Source organism: Chenopodium quinoa, unplaced genomic scaffold, assembly GCF_001683475.1.
Source record: "Chenopodium quinoa cultivar QQ74 unplaced genomic scaffold, ASM168347v1, whole genome shotgun sequence".
Classification (NCBI taxonomy): Eukaryota; Viridiplantae; Streptophyta; class Magnoliopsida; order Caryophyllales; family Amaranthaceae; genus Chenopodium; species Chenopodium quinoa.
This window is the reverse complement of record NW_018743389.1, coordinates 2,115,303-2,138,322: the sequence shown is the minus strand read 5'-3', so window position 1 is coordinate 2,138,322 and position 23,020 is coordinate 2,115,303. Positions and strand designations below refer to the sequence as shown.

The window sequence follows — 23,020 nt, the reverse complement described above, 5'->3', positions numbered from 1 at the left end:
TTGAGCTTTAGACTTCCCAATAGTAGTCCGCACACTAGCTCCCTCATACATGTCTTTAATGATGTCAATATATTTTCGCAAGATGTCTTTCCTTGTAAAAGCCATCAAAGATGTCAATATATTCCGCAAGATGTCTTTCCTTGTAAAAGCCATCAAAGAATCTCTCTTGGTGACTTATCGTAAACCTCCTCCAAATCAATAAAAACCACATGTAAATCCTTCTTATCTCGATAAATATCCATTAGCTATCTCATAAGGTGGATTTTCTTCACAGTCGATCTTCCATCTTCCAGACTTAAATCCAAATTGGCTTTCTAAGATATTCATATATCTCATTAATCTTTATTCTATCACTCCCTCCCAAAGTTTCATAGTATGACTCATTAATTTGATCCCTCGATAGTTAGCACAATCTGACATCACCTTTGTTCTTATACAAAGGTATTAAAGTACTTCTCCTCCACTCCAAAGACATAAACCATTCAATTCTTCTTTCTCCCAAACATCTCCAAACCTATATAGGAATGACATCGAGCCTTATTGCTCTCCTCAATCCTATCTTTTTTAATGCCATTTTGACTTCTCCCTTTTGAATCCTTTGCATAAACTCCCGAATCCTGATTAACCATATCACAAGGGACACTTTTTTTTTTAGGAATATCACTAGGACACTTGTATCACCAATATCTTGAATCTCAAAAAAAAATTCTATATTAAATGACGCAGTATGAAAAGTTTACATTTCTACTCATCAGATACCTATATGATTTGTAAGCTTTTCCCAAGTATACAGTTGTGGTTTGTGCTCATAGGAAAACGGTTGTGTCTGATATAAACTCAGTTGCAATTTACAATTATTTAATAGAATTAAGGTTATATGTGGAATATGATTATTTGATTAATAATCTAGATAGATTGATTACAAAAAGAGTATTTATGAAAGATTGATTACAAAAAGGCTACAACTCTCCAAGATAAAAACTTTAGGTTACAAATTTCAATAACCAAAGCATAAGGGTCAAATCACATGCCTTCCTATTGTACTAGTTGACACTTTTATTTTATTATGTTTATCAAGCATAATTATAACAATTAATATCTAATTATCAACATTGTAAAATTACAAAGTGCATATTAATAAAATTTACATTGAGATGATTCAAATAAGATCACACATGATTGTTTAATCGTTATTATAAATCACAAAAGCTAGTCAAAGTGTATTTTGTGAATGGTGCAAAAGTCAAACTGTATTAGCTAAAAAAATGGAGTAAGTATCCTAGTACATCCGGATGATATTTCATGTAGGGTGCAATGTGAGCTTACCGCAACCAATATCTTACGCCACAATAGCTGCATTCCACCTGGATTGGCCACAAAAGTAGTTACGCAACAGTTACTATGATCGCGACCACATCCGAGATTTAAACCATGGGGCAGATAGAAAGGCTTCTTCTTAGCTTCTTCCTCCGCTTTCTTTGTAATTATTTACTTACCTTGGGATTTTTTGTTCAGACAGTCACTTACAACTTACTATAGACCCACCACATTTACTCTCACAACTAATATCTTTCAATTGTCATTTTCACACTCAACTTTTCTCTCCTAACTTACATATAATTCTTGGTTTCCGTGAAAAAGTGAAGTGTGTATTTTCTTTAAAAAAAAAAACGAAGGGATTAGATTACAAATGTGGATTGCACCAAGGTGTTTGGGTGTATGGTATGACCAAAATCTACAAGCCTTGCTCCCAACAAGCTAAAGAGTCCAAAAAAGGACACGATAGTCCTTTGCCCCTTTATTTTTTCTCCAAAGGGATTTGTTCACTTCTTCAAGTCTTGGTTGAAAGTCTAGCACGTGAGTAGCTTGTCCGCTTGTGCTCATTTTTACTTTAATTCCAAGCCGCCAACTTTTTATTCATATTATATACTCCTACCCCACTCTCCAAGACAATTATTTAAAATTTCTCGAAGTCTCTCCCTCCTAAAGCTAAACGTACTTTCATGTGTAGTCCCCCTCTACAATTCTCCTTGGTTAATGTTGCTACAATAATAGTGTACAACTCAGTAAAATAAAGGTGATGATTTGCAACAAGATAACATTATGTAATCAAAATTTATAATCCAATGTAAACAAAGGATCATCACAGTAGTAAAGATAGAAGAACAGTGAAAGAGGGAATAATGTGCTGAAAACAAGAAGCACATACCATGATATTACCTTACTACGAACATTTAGTCGCTCTGGGAGAAGTGACTTTCCATTCAAATACATTATGTCAAAAGCGAAGACACAAACATCAACCTTTATCTCACTCAATTTGGCTTGTTTGCGATCTCGAATTTAGTATAAGAAAAAACAAATGACATGAAGATTGATTATAGCAATCATAAGAATCACCAACTACTCCCTCTATTTCAAAAAGTTATTCTGATTCACTTTTGCACATTTTTCAATGCACACATTTAATCCAATACATCCTCCATTCCCCTAATATTGCAACAACTACCAATTTAAGAAGTTTCATATATATAGCCTCAAAAAAAAAAAAAAAAGTTTCACATATATTGCAACACCTCCCTATTTGCACATGTTTTCTCTTTATCTCTCTACTTATCACATGGGTCCAAATCTTTATTTATCTCTATCTCTCCACTTATCTTATAATCCGTGTCTCACTCACAAGTTATACTATTAGGTGAATGGAGGAAGTAAAGCTCTGATAATATATTAGTTAAAAAATAAAAAATAAAAAATAAAAAAAATAAAAAAAAAGTTGATATTAATAAAATACACATTAAGATGGATGAAACAAGATCCCCGTGAGTGTGTAATATTCTTATATATTTAATAAGGTGAATAAAATTCCATTTGCAATAAAGATTCTAAACAAATGGGATCATGGGATGGCAAGATAAGGTTTGCTTTGGACTTAATATGATGATATGAATGCTACAATGAGCAAGTATTAATATATTTAGGTTATTATTAATAGGAAATAGAGTAGTAAAATAAGCAGCGGTTAAACAATACTAGAGCATAACTTAATTCAAATTAATGAGTGCTATTAGAAGGCTTTAAGGTTGATAGAACCCAAGCTGTAAAGAACAAATGACAAGCAACGGTTATTTTATGATGTAACAACAACAACAACAAAAAAAAAAAAAAAAAAAAAACCACCCGACAGTTGAAGACATAAAACTCATCCAAACAATCAACTACCTACTTAGGACGAATCGTCTGCTTCTCATGATCATTTGCAACAATTTCACAATCCAGAATAAAAGAATTTACAGATGGCTTCTTGAACCTGAAACAAGACAATATAGCACATAATAGTAAATGAAGTATGGTTAGAGTGATAAAAGGGCAAATTTAGGGATCAATAAACTGATAACTGAATTTGTATACACGTAAAAAGAGAGTAATACATTTATATAGAATTTAATGGAGAGATTAAACATGACATGTCTGCAAGTCATTACAAGAACTACATGTTATCAGAATAAGACTAGTAGAATTAAAAAGAATTTAGAAGATAAAATTGTAAGTGTCAATAATATAAAGTTGTTGCCATGAAAAGAAAAAAAAAGGGAATAGCAGCATAAATTTGTAATTTCAGCAGAGCAACCTCAATAACGGAAATATTCAATAAGGAATTCCTAGTAAATACATTATTAGAAGACTAAGCCTAAGATGCTACACAAGGCTCCCAGTCCCAACAGATCATGGAAGTGAAGAAAACACAAGAAGATTTTGAGCACAAATTGTTGCTCCAAGTCTACAACCACATAGTTTCAATCATCAGAATTACAAAAAAGGAAAAATAAGACTAAAAATCAGCAATATGCAATTTTAGCTGATAGAGGCTGTAAGACTATATAAATTTGTACAAACATACTTACCAAAAAACAAATTGTACAAACAGTCTTAACACAAGCTAAGGATTGTAGAAATATGATAAGGTACCAATCCTTACCGCCTGAACTTCTTTGACAAAAGAGTACACCAATGCTCGTTACAGTTCCCAATTCCCACAATAATATTTAGTTATTTCCATACCTTACCGCCTGAACTTCTTTGACAAAAGAGTACACCAATGCTTGTTACAGTTCCCAATTCCCACAATAATATTTAGTTATTTGCATACCTTCCCCTGTTCTCCCTTCCCTTCCAAGTTCCAACCCCTTGAGTGTTCATATAAGAAAACCGAATCCATTATTTCAGTACCATCTCCCGACTACCTAATCATCGAGTACGCAGCATAAAAGAATCTCCAAACAAACTATTTGCATCATATAGAATTATAACGGCTATTTAATAACCTTGGAACTATTACATAAACCAGTGTCAATCAAAAAAGATACTTTGCTGAAGAGTACCTATGCACTGCAGCAACAACATCAGGAAACTTCCCCGTGTGCCTTTCAGCATTTCGGCTGTATATCTCAATAGAACCATCTTCCATGAAGATATTTAAGAGGACTCATTCTTTTCAACCCTACATACTATACATAAAATAATCAGGGAAATGAATAAAAGATAAACGAAAATTACTTGAGCACGTTCTCCATCATACTTGTACTCACAAGTAAATATCATATCTTGAAATTTATCTATAATTTCCGAAAATCTGGTTGTTGGTTTTGCTAACATAAGTCATATAGGAACACCTGGTGTAAGGTTACAGGTCTTTGGAAGAAGCCATACACCATCACTGAGAAGGGCAGGGACTATTTTATCATACACAGGAACTACATAATATACTTGTTTAACAATCTTTCCAGCCTGGTACAGACAAATTAGAAATTATGAGCATAGATGAAACGCACCTAAGACTTAACACAATAAGTTTGCAAAAACAAAGGCTATGAACCTTGTCTAAAAAGCAACCATCACGCTCTGTCAAAAAAGCATAATATAGCAATAAAGCTATTACAAATGCATATCATGTACCTATATTCAAAACTATAACTGCACATATCAACAAGAGCTCTACGGTTTGCCACAAATGTGAACTGAGCAGTCTAAACAAAATTCGAAGACCAAGAGAGGTTAATGGGAAACAAATTATAATTCACTCCATATTTAAAATAGATGTGATGCCAAATAAATTGTAAAGATGAACTTTGAGACAATTACAAATCATTAAGAGTAAAGAAGAATGAGGGAAAGAGAAATCCATTGACATGTTTTAAAGATTATAAGAAACTAATCAAAAGAATCTCACTTGAATTTCACGTACTGGATTACCACAATAAGTCTCAAACCCTCAACGTTGAGTTGATACCATTGTATTATTTCATTTATGCTCACTCCCTCAAGAGTAAATGTGCTTTTGAAAAATTAAGAGGTTAAACTTTTTCAACATCAAATTCTACATTGACACTAAACATGCATAATTACTTCCTGAATTCCTGTTACAAACCAGATTCAAGAGACATCAATTTCACAACTTTAATAATTATATCGTAAAGTAAAAAAATGACTGAATTAGTCCTGAAAGATCACAAAAGGTCATATTGACATCAAAATCCAGACAAAGGAAGCAGCCTCAAATGAGTCAAATCAAAATCTTATTTGATCAACATGAGAAACTTCAAATCATTTATAAATAATTGAAATAAGTAACGCTGCTCTTAAACCATAATTAGTATATCTAGCATGTAACTAGTAAATTAGAAACTAATAATTATAGTGGCTTTAAGAGTTCAGACTATAAATATAGGTTCCTTTTTTTTTGGGGGGGGGGGGTGTGGGGTTGTTTGGGATATCAGAATAGAATGTGCCTGATACAAAATTAAGGATGTTGTGAAGATAAATGAAAAGGAGACAATAATTTTTCAAGATGTGCAAAACTTTAAGCTCACAAGTCAAAAACATTCTAGACACTAGATTTACAAATATTTGACTTTTAGATGATCTCAAAGAATCTATGACAGATGATGAGTCCACATGGAAAAGAAAGGTGATGCACAATCCTTTAACCAGGCATTTGATGTAAGTCACTATCTATCACAAACATCTCATTCTAGACAATCAACATAACTTTACCAACTTTACTCTACTGACATGTATACTCGTAAAGACAATAATGAAGCCTTTAACATTGAGTATCCATTCTTCAACCTACAAAAACCTTAAGAAGCGACACCAACATAAGTTATGGTTTTAGATGCTAGATTGATGCACACAATGTGTGCTGCCAACTTCAAAAATATGTACAATAATTCATTATGGTTGTCATTGAAAATGTTAAATTTTAAAAGAGTACAAAAAAGGTAGGGGCATTTTAAAATATTTTAGACAAACACTTTATTCCTTAAGAGTTAATTTATCTTTAAAATCAACTAATCTCACATACTATTTCAAACTAAACCCCCAATCAATAGGACAATCTACATCCCTATCAAAATCATGTCAAGTGTGACAAAGTTAAAGCAAGGCAATTTGTCGGGAACTACCCCATAAACGACCCGTATTGTGAACAAGTACCCAAAATTAAATTTTTTTTTAAACAACTACCCTAAGATGTAAAAGTTTTGTCTAGCACTATCCTATAACAGTTTCCGTACTATTTTTCCATTTGTGGGGCCCACAGGTACGTTTCCCCACCCAATCAAAACACAATACCATAAAATTGAAAACCTAAACCCCAAAAATGCAAAAAACCCTAATTCAATTGAAAGCCTAAACCAAGAAATTCAAATTTATCCATTCAATTGAAACCATAAACCCTAAATTGAGCCCTACTTATGATGATTAAAGTAAATTGAAACCCCCTAAACCCATTACTATGCAAACGAAATAAAACAATTACTTAATAAATTACCTATATGGTTTGCAAAATTTGGTTATTAATTGTATTCAATTGCTTATTGGTTGTGGTTTGGAGAGAAGAACAACAATACGACTTTAAATAGGAGAGAAGAGATTTGATTATTGACACACAAACGAAAAAAATGGACGGAAACCGCTAAAGGGTAGTAGTAGACAAAGTTTTTACATTTTAGGGGTAATTGTTTACCAAAAAAAAAATCAGGTAGTTGTCGAAAAAATAGGCTATTTATGGGGTAGTACTTGAGAAAATTTTCTTCGATAACCTCCATTAGCATTCTCAAGCTCTTGAATGCATAAACTCTTGGAAAGCTTTTAACCTTTGTTCACTTCACTTTATTTCAACTTATTCATATTCTTATTAAAATTATATCAAACCAAATCACACCAAAAAAAAGTTTAGACTAGACTATATCTTTTTATACCCATTTGTTTACCATCTCATTTCTTCAATTTCATATTTCTAAAAGATATGAAAGCTACATATTTAAAAATTACATTAAGACAAATCTAACAAGCCGTGTTTTATGATGTTTATTCTTATAACGTATAAATAAGGTCGGAGTTCAATCAAATCAAATAGTAAAATTAGATAAACAAGAAAAATTTAAACCAAACCAGACCATAGTTTAGAAAATTCAAACTAGATTACCTTATTTCAAGTGAAGAGAGCAAAGCCTTATTAGGCAAGTACACCTGAAGTAATTAAATTCTCATGCTTTTTCGCTACACTTATTATTTTTTGTGAAATGTTCTCTACACTTGTTAAAAATCTATTTCTTCAGGAGTTATAACACTTGCAACGGGAAGTTCCTACTCTCTCTTGACCTTAATATTGAGGAGAAAATGGAGCCTGGAAAATTTAAGCAATCAAATCTACAAGACAAAGACAAAGGTGTTAAGGTAGGTCTAATTTCAATGAATTTAGAATGTGTGGAGTACTCTCAGCCCCTCTAAAAACAAGGAAAAAAATTCTTAAGAGTGCCAAGATCTAATTAAACATATGGGAAACTTTACCTTAATGTTTTTATGATGAAATTTCACATGTAACAATAGTGTGCATCCTGGTGGAAGGATTGCCCTACCTTGGAAATCTTAGTCTTTTGAGGTGAACATTCTGTTTACTACAAGTCAACTCATTAACTGCATTGTGAAGCCTAAGAGTATGACTAAAAGGTTCCAGTGTATGGTCCACAATGGAATGACTTGAAATTGTTGAGTAATTCAATTGCTTAGCTTTGGTTAGCTCTTGGGGACTTCAATTGTGTTCTTGAGGCTGATGAGAGAAGTGGTAAAGCTGTAAATTGGAGTGATAAGGTGAATTTTAGAACTTGCATAGAGGACTGTGCTCTGTATGACATGAAATATGGAGGAATTTTCGTAATTGAAATAATAAAACAATCAGGAGATGCTAGAGTTTTCTCCAAAATTGATAGGGGTTAGTGAATGACAAATGGGTTGATATGTTTGAACATGCTGAAATGTATTTTGTAATGAGGGTGATTTTGATCATTACCCTGGTCTTGTTTTTGTGCTCCCTGAACAGCAATGTGGCAAGAAACCTTTTAGATATTTTAACATGTGGAGTAAGAAACCTAAATTCAAAAACCTGGTTTCAAAATGATGTGGTGGGCACTCCCATGTACAGTGTAGTGCAGATCTGAAAATGGTAAAAAAGGCTCTTATTGAGCTTAATAAAAATGGGTTTCAAAATGTTGAAATTCAGTTCAAATTGAGTTACAAAAGAATCCTAGAGATATAACTGCAAGAGAAGAGGGAATGAATGCCAAGAATACCTTGATACAAGCCCAAGCTAGTATTGGTAGCTTGGATAATGGAGGGTGATCAGAATACAAGTATTCTTCATAGTTCTCTCACAAAGAGGCAAATGCAGCATATATTTATACCATTCAACACATGTAAGGGAAAAGTGTTGATTCTATGGCTAATGTCCCTCAGGCTTTCTTAGAGTATTACAACATTTTATCAGGAACTATTCCTGCTGTTCAGAAAGGTTTTGTGGTCTATACAGATATGTCTGATATCACAACCTTTTAAGGCTGAAGAAGTAAAAGCACCTATATTTGCCATATATGAAAATAAAGCCCATGTTTTGGAAGCACTTTCTTCAAAGAATGCTGGGATATAGTTTGAGATAGATTGGGTTGCCACTGCCGGACCACCAATTTTGGTGTACACGAGAAGAAAGAAGCGCCAAAGCCAAAAGAAGGGAGACAGGGGGCAGCAGCCAAATGAAGCAGGGAATATTTCCACACTAGCAGATAAAACTCATTAAGGTTCCACTAAGGAGAGTGGTGGCATGGACTGCAAGCTGATTTGGTGACTGATTTCTTAAAGTAATCAGTAGAAGAAGACAAAGCCAATTGATATTAGGTTAACCCTAGTATGTAGCTTGAGTATATAAGTAGCATTAAAAAGGCAGTAGAGAACTATCCAGAAATTTGTGAGGAAACTTGTATGAGAGTTGTGACCTCAGGTCACTTAGGAGAGTAATAGCCTCAAGCTATTGTATCAAATTTTCAGCCATTATAATCAAACTCAAGTATTCGACTTTCCTTAATTTTATGCTATTGTATTACTCTGATTTCCTAGTCCATTACATAGTTGGGGAGAAGATTAGCAATGTTGTGTTGAATTTCTTATAGACACAAAAGTTGCTTTAGGAAGTTGATACAATACCTATTACCTAGATCCCTAAAACTAAATGCCCCGGGAAATTGACTGACTTTAGCCCTAGTGCTTGCTGAGATGTAATCAACAAGTGTATCTCAAATATTCTTCGTGAAAGATTAAAAAAGGTTCTCCTCGTTATCATAGCAAAGAATCAGAGTGCATTTGTACACAAAAGATACATTGTGCATAACATCATGTATGCCAGGATATCGTGAGACAATATGGAAGATCAACTGCTCACCCAGGCTATCTCATAAAATTCGACCTTAAGAAAGTTTATGATACTGTAGAATGGGACTTTGTAGAGGAAATAATGACAGCTTTCAATTTCCCTACCTACTTCATCAATACCATTATGACATGTGTGAGATCTTTAAGATTTTCTTTGATAATTAATGGCTCTATGCATGGACTTTTTGGCTCTAAACAAGGCTTAAGGCAAGAAGACCCTCTCACTGTTGTTTGTTTTGTGCATTGAGTACCTTTCTAGGGTACTAAAGATAGTTAGCACAAAAACAGATGATTAAATTTTGTGCTGTAAAGGTAAAACTAGATCAGTAAAATTGTTGACAAAGGGTTTTGAGGTCTTTTCCAAGGCTACTACAAGCTAGTGCTGAGAACATGGAAACAAAACTCGGCGGTTTAGTTATAGAACGGACGCTTGGGCTTTGTTGGAGGAAAGAAAAGAATCCAAGAGAAAAAATGAAGTGAAACAAAAATATTGAAAATGGCATTTTTGGGTTTACAGAGAAGATGTAGGAGGGAGAGATTTATTGGGATATACCGATATATGGCCAGCAGCTCACATGTTGTTTATACTTTTTATATTTGTTTTTTCACTTTATTGTACTTTTATATATGACATTGTGACGTGGAAGTTGGAGCATTGCATATATAATTATTATATTTATTTTTTTTGGCTATTTTTGTTTTATTATTGACTTATTTTGTAGCCCATGTTTTTTCTTCATAGGCATTTTGGTTTTTTTTTTTTTTTTTTTTTTTTTTTTTTTGTTAATAGCATTTGTAACCAAATAATCAAATGATTTTGTTATTAGTTAAAAATTAAATAATTATATATTGATAAAAGGAACCTCATATAGTGTATTTAAAATAGTTTTGGCAATACTATAGTGTAAAGACAAAGAAAATGAGTTTAAAAATTAAAAATCCATTCTATTTAATTGTTACAAGTCGTTCCCGAAACTACGCGACCGTTCCCGCAAACGCGACTGCAATCGCATTTTTTTCCCTAGGCTGAGAAGACAACTGTTTTTAGCGCTGTGATTATAGATATTGTTGTTGATGAGATCCTAAGCATGACAGGCTTCACTGAGGGCAAACTGCCTTTCAGATATCTAAGAGTTTCCATTTGCTCCAAGAGATTATTTGCAGTGTGAACACTTGATTGATAAGAATCAAAGTTTGGAGCTCTAAACACTTTTCTTTGCTACTAGAGCAGTTTTGATGAACTTTGTCCTCTTAAGCATTCAAGTCTATTGGGCTCAAATCATGGTGTTACCAAAGGCTATTTTTGATAATATTAATGTTGTCTGCAGAAACTTCTTATGGCATGGAAGTTTAAAAATGAAGCCAATTTATATTGCTTCGATTCGAAGCAAATTTGTAAAATGAAAGCTGGAGGTGGCCTCAAGCATGTCCGGGCCTTAGCTCAGAAAAAAGAAAATTTGTAGCCGGTATGAATATCAGTCCAAGGTTATTGCAAGCTGGTATTGGAAGAAAATATGTGAAGAGAAATTAACGAGTGTGTATAATCCTGCCACTTTTGGGCAGGGTGTATACAAGATCAGTAAGAATCATAAACTTTTAAGGCCTCAGGATAGATGCAACTGGGGTAAGCTTGTGTAGGAAAGATGGGCTATTCCTAAGCATCAAGGGAGATTATTGACTAGAGGCAGGTTGCATGCAATTGGAGCAAATTACCAGTACTGACTGCCTGCTGTGTAGGGAAGCAAATGAGAGCCATAACTATCTTTTCTTCAAATGTATGTACAGCAGAAAGATCTGGGAGGAAGTTCTTCATAATTTCAACATTCAGGAAGTTCTTCATAACAGTTTGACAGCAGCAAACAGGAAAGCAAGGGGAGCTAGGTTTTCTTAAGAGGTCTGATCAGAGGTTGTACCCTTGCAGTGGCCTATCAGTTTTGGAGAACCAGGAATGCAGCACTCTGGGATCTCAAGAGTATTTTTGTAAATACAGTTATAAAATGTATCAAAACAGATATTAGAGCTAGATTGTTAGGTATTAGTTCTAAGAAAATCATATGTAATGATAAGAAAATGCTTGAAGAGCTAATTTTATAGTTTTTTTGCTCGTTTAAGTGTTCTGGGCAGCCTGTTGCCTCTCAGTTTTGCTCCCTATTGGGAGTTTGATGTAATTGGTGTTTGGAGTAGAAAAATCTTATACTTTCCAAAAATATAAAAAAATTTAACATATATACTAGTTAAGCACCAGTAATTTTCGGTCATTGTGTTGGGTTAACAAACAGGTAAGCAGATCATCAAACATTTTCTATCCACCAATATAAAGTAAAATTTGTCTCAAAATACCTTTTACAGCTAATATCTTAATAACCTCAGAAGTCAACAAAGAACACACAACAGCAAGACAGTATTCAACAAAATCAAAGGACAACCTTGATGCCAATCTACCATATGAAGTGTCGATATAGATTTCATTCAGACACCTCTTACCTCATTCATTGAAGATTGAATATCAAATGGGGGCTTTGAATGCTCTTTGGAATACACAGCAGCTTGTCCCAGTGCAGTAAGAAGAGTTTCCTCTGCCAAACCAATCCGCAATTTTGCCTGCAAAGCAAACATAATGATGTAAAGAAAATTAAAAATGAATGAAATTTTTTTTAAAATAATAATAAAAATAATAACCTGCAGTAGCCGGATCAAATAGACAGGTTCACAATCCTTGGCAGCCACTTGATCAAATTGTTTTTTCTTTCTTGACTATTGCTTCCAGATACCTATAAATATGACAAACAAAAGCAGCATATCATCAATGAACAAAAACATATCCGATTTACTTCTAATCAAATCCTTTGACTTGTCCTTTCAAAAAAGAAATAAAATAAAATAAAATAAAATAAAAACATACTTTGACTTGGTTTAACCATTTGGTTTGTTAACAATGTCGAAAGTCAGGATTGCAACTAAAAAAATGAGGAAATTAAACTACAGCAAAACCATCAAAAACTCACATTCCCTCTCAAGCCAAACCCATTATGCCAAGTGAAGAGCATATAAAATGTAGCTAAAACATAAGCATTGAACACTCCACCTGAGCAATTTGCTGGAATGTATTGAAAACTTTAGTAATTGTCAGTGGTAAATGTTGGCTAATCAGACTTTGCTTAGTGCGGATTGCTTCGGCAACATCACCAAGATCACCTTTTTTCTGCAACACATAGCAAGTACAGTGAAGGATAAGTAAAGACAAAACACAACTAAAACACCTACTTGAAAATGTGTTAGCTACCAAGAACGGCCAATTCTACAATCTAAACAACAAATAGAGTTCATGCTTCTCAATAATCTTTTACATAAAACTTCAACAGTTCAACATACATCTTTTATGCGCATACATTCAGACAAACCAAGTTTTATCATCAAACTAACAGACATTCACAATAGATATGATCATATCTATCCCTAAAACATCACCAAACATCCATATATTGCAAGTCAACATACATAAAACGCCTTTGAAACAATAAATGCCAACTACAATACAAGTGTAAACCAAACATATAATCAAACAACATTACCCTATACTTATTCTTAACAGCATCTTGACTAGTTCCACAAGCCTGGGCAAGAGCCGTAATAAACGAAGCATCTCCAATTCCGAGCTTTAAACCTTGATGAACAGGAGCAATCTTGTTGGCCAACAAATAAACAACCTCCAAAAGATCATCAGGAGTCTTTGCAATCACAGTCCTGAACACATTACAAGTAATGTTAGTTATTATAATCCTACCCAATTCACCTTTAATCAAATCAAACGCCTTGGCAAGAAAAAGAAAGGAAACCTTATCACCATCCTTCCACCAAGCCGCTGAATTAGGTTCAAAACTTGTCGGTTCCTTCATCAAATTGGAAACAAATTCATCCGCATTAACATCCACCTCAACTTTCTTGGCTAAAGGGTTTTTTAATTCACTCTTCTGAATATCTAATTGCACCACCGAAACAGAATTTGAAGGCATCTCAACCGGGTTTCCCTTACCTTTCTTGACAAAAGGAGTTTCCGGAATTGGGGGTTTTGGTTCTACAGACTTTTGTTTTCTTTTTCTTTTGTTTATGCTGAGATTTTGGGATTTCTTGACAGCGGCAGCGGCACGAGCGCCGGCCTTCAAAGCTTCGAATACAGAGGGGGGAGAAGCAAGCTTCATAGTTGAATCTTAAAGTTCTGCAATACATTAGCAACCAAATTTGATTCAATATATTAGCAATCAAACAATGCTCGAAAAATCAAATAATTTTAAGGATATCTGATTCATTTACCAAATAAGGCTTGGGAAATCACATATATTTAGGGAAATTTGATTCAAGTATCAAATTAGGTTCATAATTTTCTTTTCTGACAACATAATCGCTGGTTATGATAATTCATAATGTTAGTAATTAGAATCAGTAGTTGAGATTTTCGAACCCTAAAATCAGTAGAGTGACAATTAAATTAAATTAGATACAAGATAAACCCTAAATTGTGAAACAATAACTTACTTCAGAAGCTGCTTCAATGGGAGATGGAGAACGTGAAGTGCGTTTCAATGGAGAACGCCAAGTGCGCGCGCGTTTTGTTCTTTGTTTATACGGTTACGTAACTTACGTTTATAATTTTATTTTTATTATTATGATTTCTTTTTTTTTTTTTGTTTTTTTGTTTTTTTCTTTATTATTATTATTATTATTATTATTAAACAAGCTGACGCTGCAAATTACACCAATAACTAATTCCGAAAGAAAGATTACCGTATCAGAAAAAGCACCACAAACAGAATACGCAAACACGCACCAGGAACTGCAGTAAAAAACGCACCGAAACGCAACTGAAACTGTAGCAAAATAGCCCTATTATACTGCCTGAAAACAGCCCTCCGAAAAAGCCCAGAAACCGCTACCGAAACTGCACAAAACAGCCCTAAAAACCGCCTGAAAAACTGAACCGAAACAACACTTAACACCGCCTAGAAAAACTGCACCAAAACAGCCAAGAAAACGAAGCCAAAATGCCCAAGAAACAGCCTGAAAACCGCTCTAAAACGGAGCCTGAAAACCGCTCTAAAACAGACCCAAAAAATAGTCGCCGGAAACCACCTTAAGGCTGCTTAAAAACCGTCTAAAAGACTGCACCGATTCCACCTGATTTTCACCCAAAAACCGCACCGAAATAGCGATGAAAGGACCTGAATTTCGCCTGATGAGAATGCGCACCCACCAAGAACCCTGCCCTTGACCTAAACGCGCCTGTAGCCGCCGGAAATCTGCCGGAATTTGATGTGGAAGCCGTTGACGTCCCCTGCCCTAATCACCCTTATTAAGACTATTATTTTTATTTTTTTTGAACAAGCTTATTAAGATTCTTATTATTTTGGTTTCAAAAAAAAAAAATTATTATTATTATTATTATTATTATTATTATTATTATTATTATTATTTATTGACAATTAGAACAATTGAATGAGTTGGAGCCCCATTAAAAGCCCTGACCTGCCCCGGTTAAAAACGGGTGAGAATGTGTTGGTGGGTACAGGGGGCTGTTGGATAGTGGGAATAGTGCTGTGTTGCTGCTACTTTAGTGTGGTGTATGTTAAGGTTTGGTGTGGTGCAGATTAAGGTGGGCAGCAATCTTTGGAGCATGTTGCTACTGTTTTGATGCACAGCAAGGAGAAAGAGCGGAGAGGGTGTACCTTGACAGCTTATATTTGTTGTAATGTTCACTTGACTTGAATCCGAGACCCCGAAACATCAAGCTCAACCCTACACACAAAATAAAATAGTAGAGTATAAGTCAAAATTACAATGGTATCATGTGGAATAAAAATAAAAATTAGGTACCATATGAAAAAGCCCAAACAACAATGGTACTAAGGGTCCGTTTGGTAGGGTGTAAAACATTTTCAATGTAAAATGGTTTTCCATGAAAATCATTTAACAATGGAAAACTCATTTTCAAAAAAGTTTTCCGTTGTTTGGTTGAATGGAAAATGATTTTCCATTTTAAGCATTTTCCATTGTTTGGTTGAACTAAAAATTCAATTGTGAGGGAAAATGTTTTCCCTCCATCCCTCCACTTGTGATGGAAAATGTTTTCCTTCTAAATTGGGGGGAAAATGTTTTCAATAAGGTGGAAAATGATTTTCCACCCCAAGTTTTACATTTTAATGTTTTACACCAAACCAAACAATGTAAAATGGGAAAACACTTTTCAGTGAAAATGTTTTACGCCCTACCAAACAGAGCCAAAGCCCCCTACTTTCAAGGGTCGTTTGCGTACTCTTTTGTTGTAGGCTCTTGTCATTCTCAGACGATAAATCTCATGACGCAAGGCGGCATTGCCCCTGTGCTCCGGGAGTGAGTCCAATGCTAGCCGCATGGCCTCCAAGTTAGCCTCTTCGTCATAAAGCATGACTTGAAGAGTCGGCTCATAGTGCTCAATAGGCAAGACGGCTTATGCGCCGTATGTCATAAGAAACGGGGTTTCACCGGTTGCCCCTTTTTCAGTTGTTCTGATGGCCCATAGGAGAAGAGGCAACTCATCTGCCCATAAACCGCCAGCTCTTTCAATTTTCTTCTTAATGCCGTCTGAGATAAGCTTGTTGAAAGCTTCAACCTATCCGTTTGCTTAGAGACGACTGACTAATGCAAAGCAATGTGAGATCCCTTGATCTCCCAACCAATTCTTGAGGGTAGGCATCTCAAACTGAGGGCCATTGTCAAAGACCATGGACATAGGTACCCCAAACCAGGTGATGATATTCCTCCAGATGAAAGAGATGACATCTTTTGTCTTAATGCCTTTGACCGCCTCTACTTCTACCCATTTAGTGAAGTAGTCAACATCAACTATAATATATCGCCGTCCGCCTGTAGCAGGCGTATGCAGACCCAGAATGTCCATGCCCCATTTGGCGAATGGTACTGGGCTATGAATGGCCATCAGGTCAATGGCCAGACGGTGTATGAGTTTGCCAAATCTTTGACACTTGTCACATTTCTTCACCATTTCCATGGCGTCTGCCTCAAGAGTGGGCCAAAAATATCCTTGCCACCTGGCCCTTTTTGCTAGAGACTTGCCGTCTATGTGTGATGCACATAAACCCGAGTGCAGATCCTCTAGAACCTCTTTCCCCCTTTCTGGGGTGATACATTTCAATAACGGCTGCAGATAACCCATCTTGAAAATTTCTCCATTATAAATCTCAAAGTTTGCAACTCGCTTTTTCATTGCAACTGCTTTTGGGTATGCATCCGGCAAAGTGTCGTCTGCTAGATAAGCCCCGATGCCATCCATCCAGGTTGAGCTTCGGTCCAGAATTCCAATGGGAACTTATTCAATACTTCTTTTTTCCATAACTTCCCAAAAGACTGACCTAGGCGTATCACAGGAGGCGGATGACGCCAATTTTGAAAGAGCATCCGCCTGATTATTTTCTAATCTGGGCACTTGACTTAGATGAAATTCTTCAAGTGACCCAGCCTCTTCTCTGACCGCCTACAAATACTTGATCATGGTCGGATGGGTGGCCTCATAATCATCATGGTATTGGCTAACGATCAATTGTGAATCAAAGCAGGCGTCAACTTTTCTTGCCCCTACCGCCTAACACATGCGGATACCGACTAGCAAGGCTTCATATTCTGCCTCATTATTTGAGGCTTGGAACTTAAACCGTAGTGCACATTCGTACTTATCCCCTTCAGAGGACTGACATATAAAGCCTGCACCACAGCCGTTAATAGTAGAGCTCCCGTCTACGTATACTTTCCAAACCTTGTCAAGATTCTTCGGCTCAGCCGACCTTGTCATTTCGACAATGAAGTCGGAGAACGCCTGACCCTTCATTGCCTTCCTTGGTTCGAAAGATATTTCAAGGCTTTGAATTTTAATAGCCCATTTGATCATTCGACCGGGTGAATCCATAGTTGTCATTGGCCGTTGAGGGGTTGATCTGTGTAGATCACAACTGGATGTGCCAAAAGCAAGACTTCAACTTCTTGACTGCCATGAAAAGAGCCAGGCCAAACTTTTCAACAGTTGAGTACCGTAGTTCAGCATTTCGAAGAACATGGCTGATGAAGCAAACCGGGAGTTGGGTGCCGTCTCTCTCAGCAAGGACAACAGCACTGAGGGCATGGTTTGATACGACTAAGTACATATAAAGCACCTCATGTGGCAGAGGGCTAACAAGCCTTGGCAACGAGTGCAAGTGTTCTTTCAACTTCTGAAAGGCCGCCTTAGCATCCTCCCCCCATTCAAGTCTAGTCTTCTTTTTTATTGCTTGGAAGAAATAGAGACACTTGTCACCTGACCGGCCGAGGAATCTCCCCAATGTTGCCAGACAACCGGTTAATTTTTGAACTTCCTTGACAGTGCGGGGTGACTTCTTGTCAATAACCGCCTGTATCTTCTCTGGGTTGGCCTCTATCCCCCTTTGGTCAATCAGTAATCTGAGAAACTTCCCAGACTCAACACCAAAGACACACTTCTTGGGATTAAGCATGACCTTGTACCGCCTGAGGGTGGTGAAGGTTTCTCGGAGGTCAGTAAGTTGATCCGTCTGTAGCTTGGATTTGACTATCATGTCATCAATGTACGCCTCTACGTTCCTCCCAAATTGATTAATGAAGAATGTATTAATCATTTGTTGGAAGGTAGCAGGGGCATTTTTCAACCCAAACGGCATCACAGTATAGCAGAATAACCCTTGATCAGTGACGAATGCCGTCTTTTCTTGATCTTTTCTTCCACAAGGGTATCTGATGAAAGCCTGAGTAGGCGTCCATAAAGATCATGCATGACCGGCTATGGAGTCGACTAGAATGTCAATCTTTGGAAGTGGGTAACTATCCTTTGGACATGCCTTGTTCCGATCTGTGCATTCAACACACATGCGCCATGTATCATTTGGCTATTTTACAAGAACAACATTTGCAACCCAATCCGGGAAGTAACATTGCCAAATGGACCCAGCATCCAACAACTTCTTTACTTCGGCGGCTACCGCCTGACTTCTTTCCTCACCGTGGTTCCTTTTCTTGTGCCTAACCGGCTTCTCTTTGGGATCCACGACAATTTTATGAATAGCTAGATCCGGGTTGACGCCTGACATCTCTTCTACTTCAAAGGCAAAGATGTCTTTGAATTCTTTCAGTTGATTATGCAAGTCTGCACCCAACTTTGCAAATGCAACTCTCCCAACCTTAACAGTTCGCTCCGGACGGGTGTCATCCAAAATGATGTCAATGTGTTCACCAGCCGGCTGGGGACGGAGTTCATTGACCGTTCTCCGGTCAGTGATTGGTGTTGCTTCTCTTTTTTTACGACCACCAACTGGTCAGCCTTTCTCTTTTTTGCCGGCTGCTATTAGAGCAGGCGCAGCTTCCTTGAGTTCATCAAGGTCTATGGGCTCTTCACCTTGGCTGGATGCGGCCACAGTAGGCTTGACGTCTGAGAGATAACAGTCTCTTGCCGTCTTCTGATCCCCATTCAGGTAGCCTACAGACTCGTCATCCTTCTCGAAGTTTAGGAGCATGAGGGATGGAATAATAACAGCCTTGGATTCGTTCAATGTTGGACGGCCCAATATCAGATTATAGGCGGTCAACTCTTTTACAACCAAGAACCGGACTACCATGTGGCGTCCTTCCCCCTTCTCCCCTAGCCGGATGGGTAGGTCAATCCTCCCTACCGGATGCACTACTCCACCCCCAAAACCAACTAAGGGGTGAGATACTTTGTGCATACTGCTAGGCTTGTACTTGAGCTTTGCCAAGCACTTGTGGCTGATAAGGTAAGACGAGCTGTCGGTGTCAATAAGGATCCGGCCTACCCATTGGTTGGCCACTTTGCATTCAATGACTATGGGGTCATCATGTGGTCGCCTGACCTTGCCCCTGTCTTTCTCAGTGATAATGACCTCCAGAAAGGTGTCTTTAGACGCCTGGCCCTCATCAACTAAGCTGACATCCAACCGCCTGATATAGTCTTTGGTGCCCCGGATGGTTGGACCCCCTCCAGCAAAGCCGCCTGCTATTGTATAGATCGACTCTCCATTAGTGTTCGAACTATGAGCAGGTTGGGCTGCCTTTTTGGACGACTGTCCTTGGTTCGTCCTCATGGTTACCTTGGACTTCAGAATGTAGGACTTCAATACCGATATATCAGCCAGTCGGTCCAACAGCCGCTTGAGGCTGTAGCAGTCGTTGGTGTCATGGCCAATATCCTAATGGAAATGACAGTACATGTTTTTGTTTCGGTTTTTTACGGAACCTTTCATTGCAACCGGTCTTTCAATTGTCACCCGGTCTTTAATCTCCATGAGGATGGAGTAGCAGTCTTTATTAAACTCATACTTGGGAACGTACGGTTTAAACTCTTTCTTCTTCTTCTGGGACGGCTGTTCAGAATCATCTACCACCCAAATTTCTTTTCTCTTTTTGTTCTCTTATTTTTTAGCCGGCTAAGATTGCCGACCCTCTTTTTTTTCTGACTTCTTGGGGTCCGACTGCTTACTAACGGCGCAAAGTTCAATTTCCTGTATATAGGCTTTCGCCTCCATCAGAGCTTCCTGGAGAGTAGCAACCCTCTTCCTAATGAGGTCGAACTTAAAGGTCGACCCATCCTTCAGACCTTTAAGGAAGTCTGTATAAGCCACTTCGTCAGACAACCCTTGAATCTAAATTCTCGTCAGATTGAACCGCCTGACATAGGACCTTAGCCCTTCTCTATCCCCCTGTTGTATTGCACCCAAGTCAAGACTTGTTTTCTTAGTAGGGATATTCATAGAGAAGTTAGAAGCAAACAAGTATGCAAGCGTTTTGAAGCTATTGATGCAGCCGGCTGGCAGGTTGCCAAACCATTGTTGGGCGATGCCCTTCAATATAGCCGGGAAGCATCGGCACTAGGTGGCATCATCCAACCTCTGTAAGTACACGAGGTTGGTGTAAGCCATTAGGTGATCTTCAGGGTTGGTGGTACTATCATAAGCACCCACCATGACATTCGTAACCTTGGTTGGTTGTGCCGCCTCGATTATTTCCTTGGAGAACGCAGAAGGTTGTTCCCCAAGTTTGAGCAAACGGAGCTGCCAGTCCAAAGGTTGGACATGTTGTGTCGCTTGACCCTCAAAGAGGGCGGGCTGCATGTATGGTTGTCCATACAGCATGAATGGCTACTGAGGCATATACGGAGCCGAATGGATTATCTAAGGGCCAGTGTGGACGGACAAGTTGCCTAACTGACTCTCTCGGTTTAATTGTGAATACCTCATTTAGGTATTCTGGAAGCTGTTTGGGTAAGTCGACGTTGAAGCCGACTCAGACAGTTGTTAACTTTTCTTCTGTTGGATTAACATCCGGGCATCCGAATAAGTCTTCTTTGATCCATCAGGCTGAACATGCCGGATGACCTTCCTCTAACCTGTTTTAGGGAAACGGATCTTGGACAGATCAATCAAGGGTCGGTTCCCCTCCTTTGGTTTAGGATGCAGAGTAGGCACACGGTCCTTGATAGGCTTTTTCTTTTCTGAGGGAAAAGGTTTCTCGGCCGACTGACTCCTGCTAGAACCAATTGTCTTCTTGTTGATCAAGTCCTTGATTTCCCCTTTGAAACTTGTCATGAATTCCAGGAGTTCATCTCTAGTAACCGGGGCTACGCCTTCTGCCGCCTAGGGTTGTCCAGACGGCTATCCGGTTGGCTCACTTGGACCAACTTGCTCTTTGCCCCGTTCCCTTATTTCCATGGGACGGGTGCGCCTGGTTTTGAGTGAACCGTCAGCAGCTACATAGGTGTCGACATCAAAGTCTTCATCACTGTCTTGGTCTAAATAAACCTGAACTTCGGCCGTAGGCTATTTCTCATTAGCAGGCGGTACAGACTCATGTGAAGCCATCTCAGAAGTACTCTCCCCACAGACGGCGCCAAATGTTTCGGGGTTTTCTGTGTCCCTTGGGAGAGTTACAACACCAAGACTAGATTCTGGGCGCCTGTACCTGCAAAACAATGGAGACTCCGGTTGGGTGGAGTTCTACCTCCGACGATCAAGCTAGAACGTGTTCAGAAGACGTAAAAAGTGCGGAAAGAAAGGTGGGATCCTCTCGGATTCTGAGATCAGGTATATTCTCGGTGGTGAGAATTAATTATCTGCAACCATTGACTTCTCTGGTTTTTTGTGAATAACGAATGTGTTGATCCCGTTCCCTAGGTGGGATACATCTCCCTTTTATAGGGTCTTGGGATTCGTGCCACTATCCTAGGTTACGGAAATCTAGGAATGTTGGGCTGCGCCGTTGTACGACCTTTTCTCAGGAATTGGGCCTTGGGGCCGTCTTTTTCCCAATGATTGGAGATGCCACGTGTCAGCTGAGGATTGGTTCATTTTGAACCTCTCATGGGGTGACACGTGTCACCATTAAATTCGGCCACGTGGCCTTGGGTTGCTTTCCCCAAAACAAAATCCATTCAAGTCTTTCATAATCAACTCCATGAACCATACCCAACTGTCTTTATTCTCCACCTCAACTGTTGCCCAAGCAAAAGGAAAGATATTGCCATCTTTTCCTACAGCAACCAGAATCTGTCCATGGCGCCAGGATTAGACCCCTTCAAGTGACATCCATCAACCCCAATGAGGGGTCTACAACCTTTCAAAAATCCATTTATGAGAGGGGCAAGGAAAACATATAGTCTCATAAAGAAAGGGGGTTCTGGTTGCTCTACACCATCAACCTTATTACAACAGCCACTCGCACGGTTATACTTAATAATAGCCTTGGCATAGTCCCAAACTCTAAGCATATTGCTCAGCAGCTGAGCCATAGATCATGAACTTAGCCCTAGCCCTAGCCAACCAAGCTTTGAAATAACCTATGCTTATCCCTATGTCATTCAACACCATGTCTCTAAAGCTCTTAATTCTCCAAGTAGGGTTGCTTCTCCATTCCTCTAAATACATCTCTACAAAATACTCTGCTGTGACTTTTGAATTCATCCTTGATCTAACACACCTATGTTTAAGCTAAGCCTCAATGTTTTGATTTGCCAAGTAGAACTATTAAACAACTTCCTAGCATGCACTTTATAATCACACCTCTTTACACTCTCAGGACACTTACAAAGTGGCAAGTTACTTCTCTTTGAATTCCACTCACAAGCACACCTTCTCTTACAAAAAGTAGTATCCTCTCACCACCGTTATACAAATAATAGTATTCATACCTATTTTCT

At 37.8% G+C, this 23,020-nt stretch overlaps 1 pseudogene; it reads right to left on the bottom strand.

The window, feature by feature from the left end:
* Positions 1 to 1,331: 1,331 nt before the first annotated feature.
* Positions 1,332 to 14,753, bottom strand: LOC110738417 (annotated as a pseudogene).
* Positions 14,754 to 23,020: the final 8,267 nt, after the last annotated feature.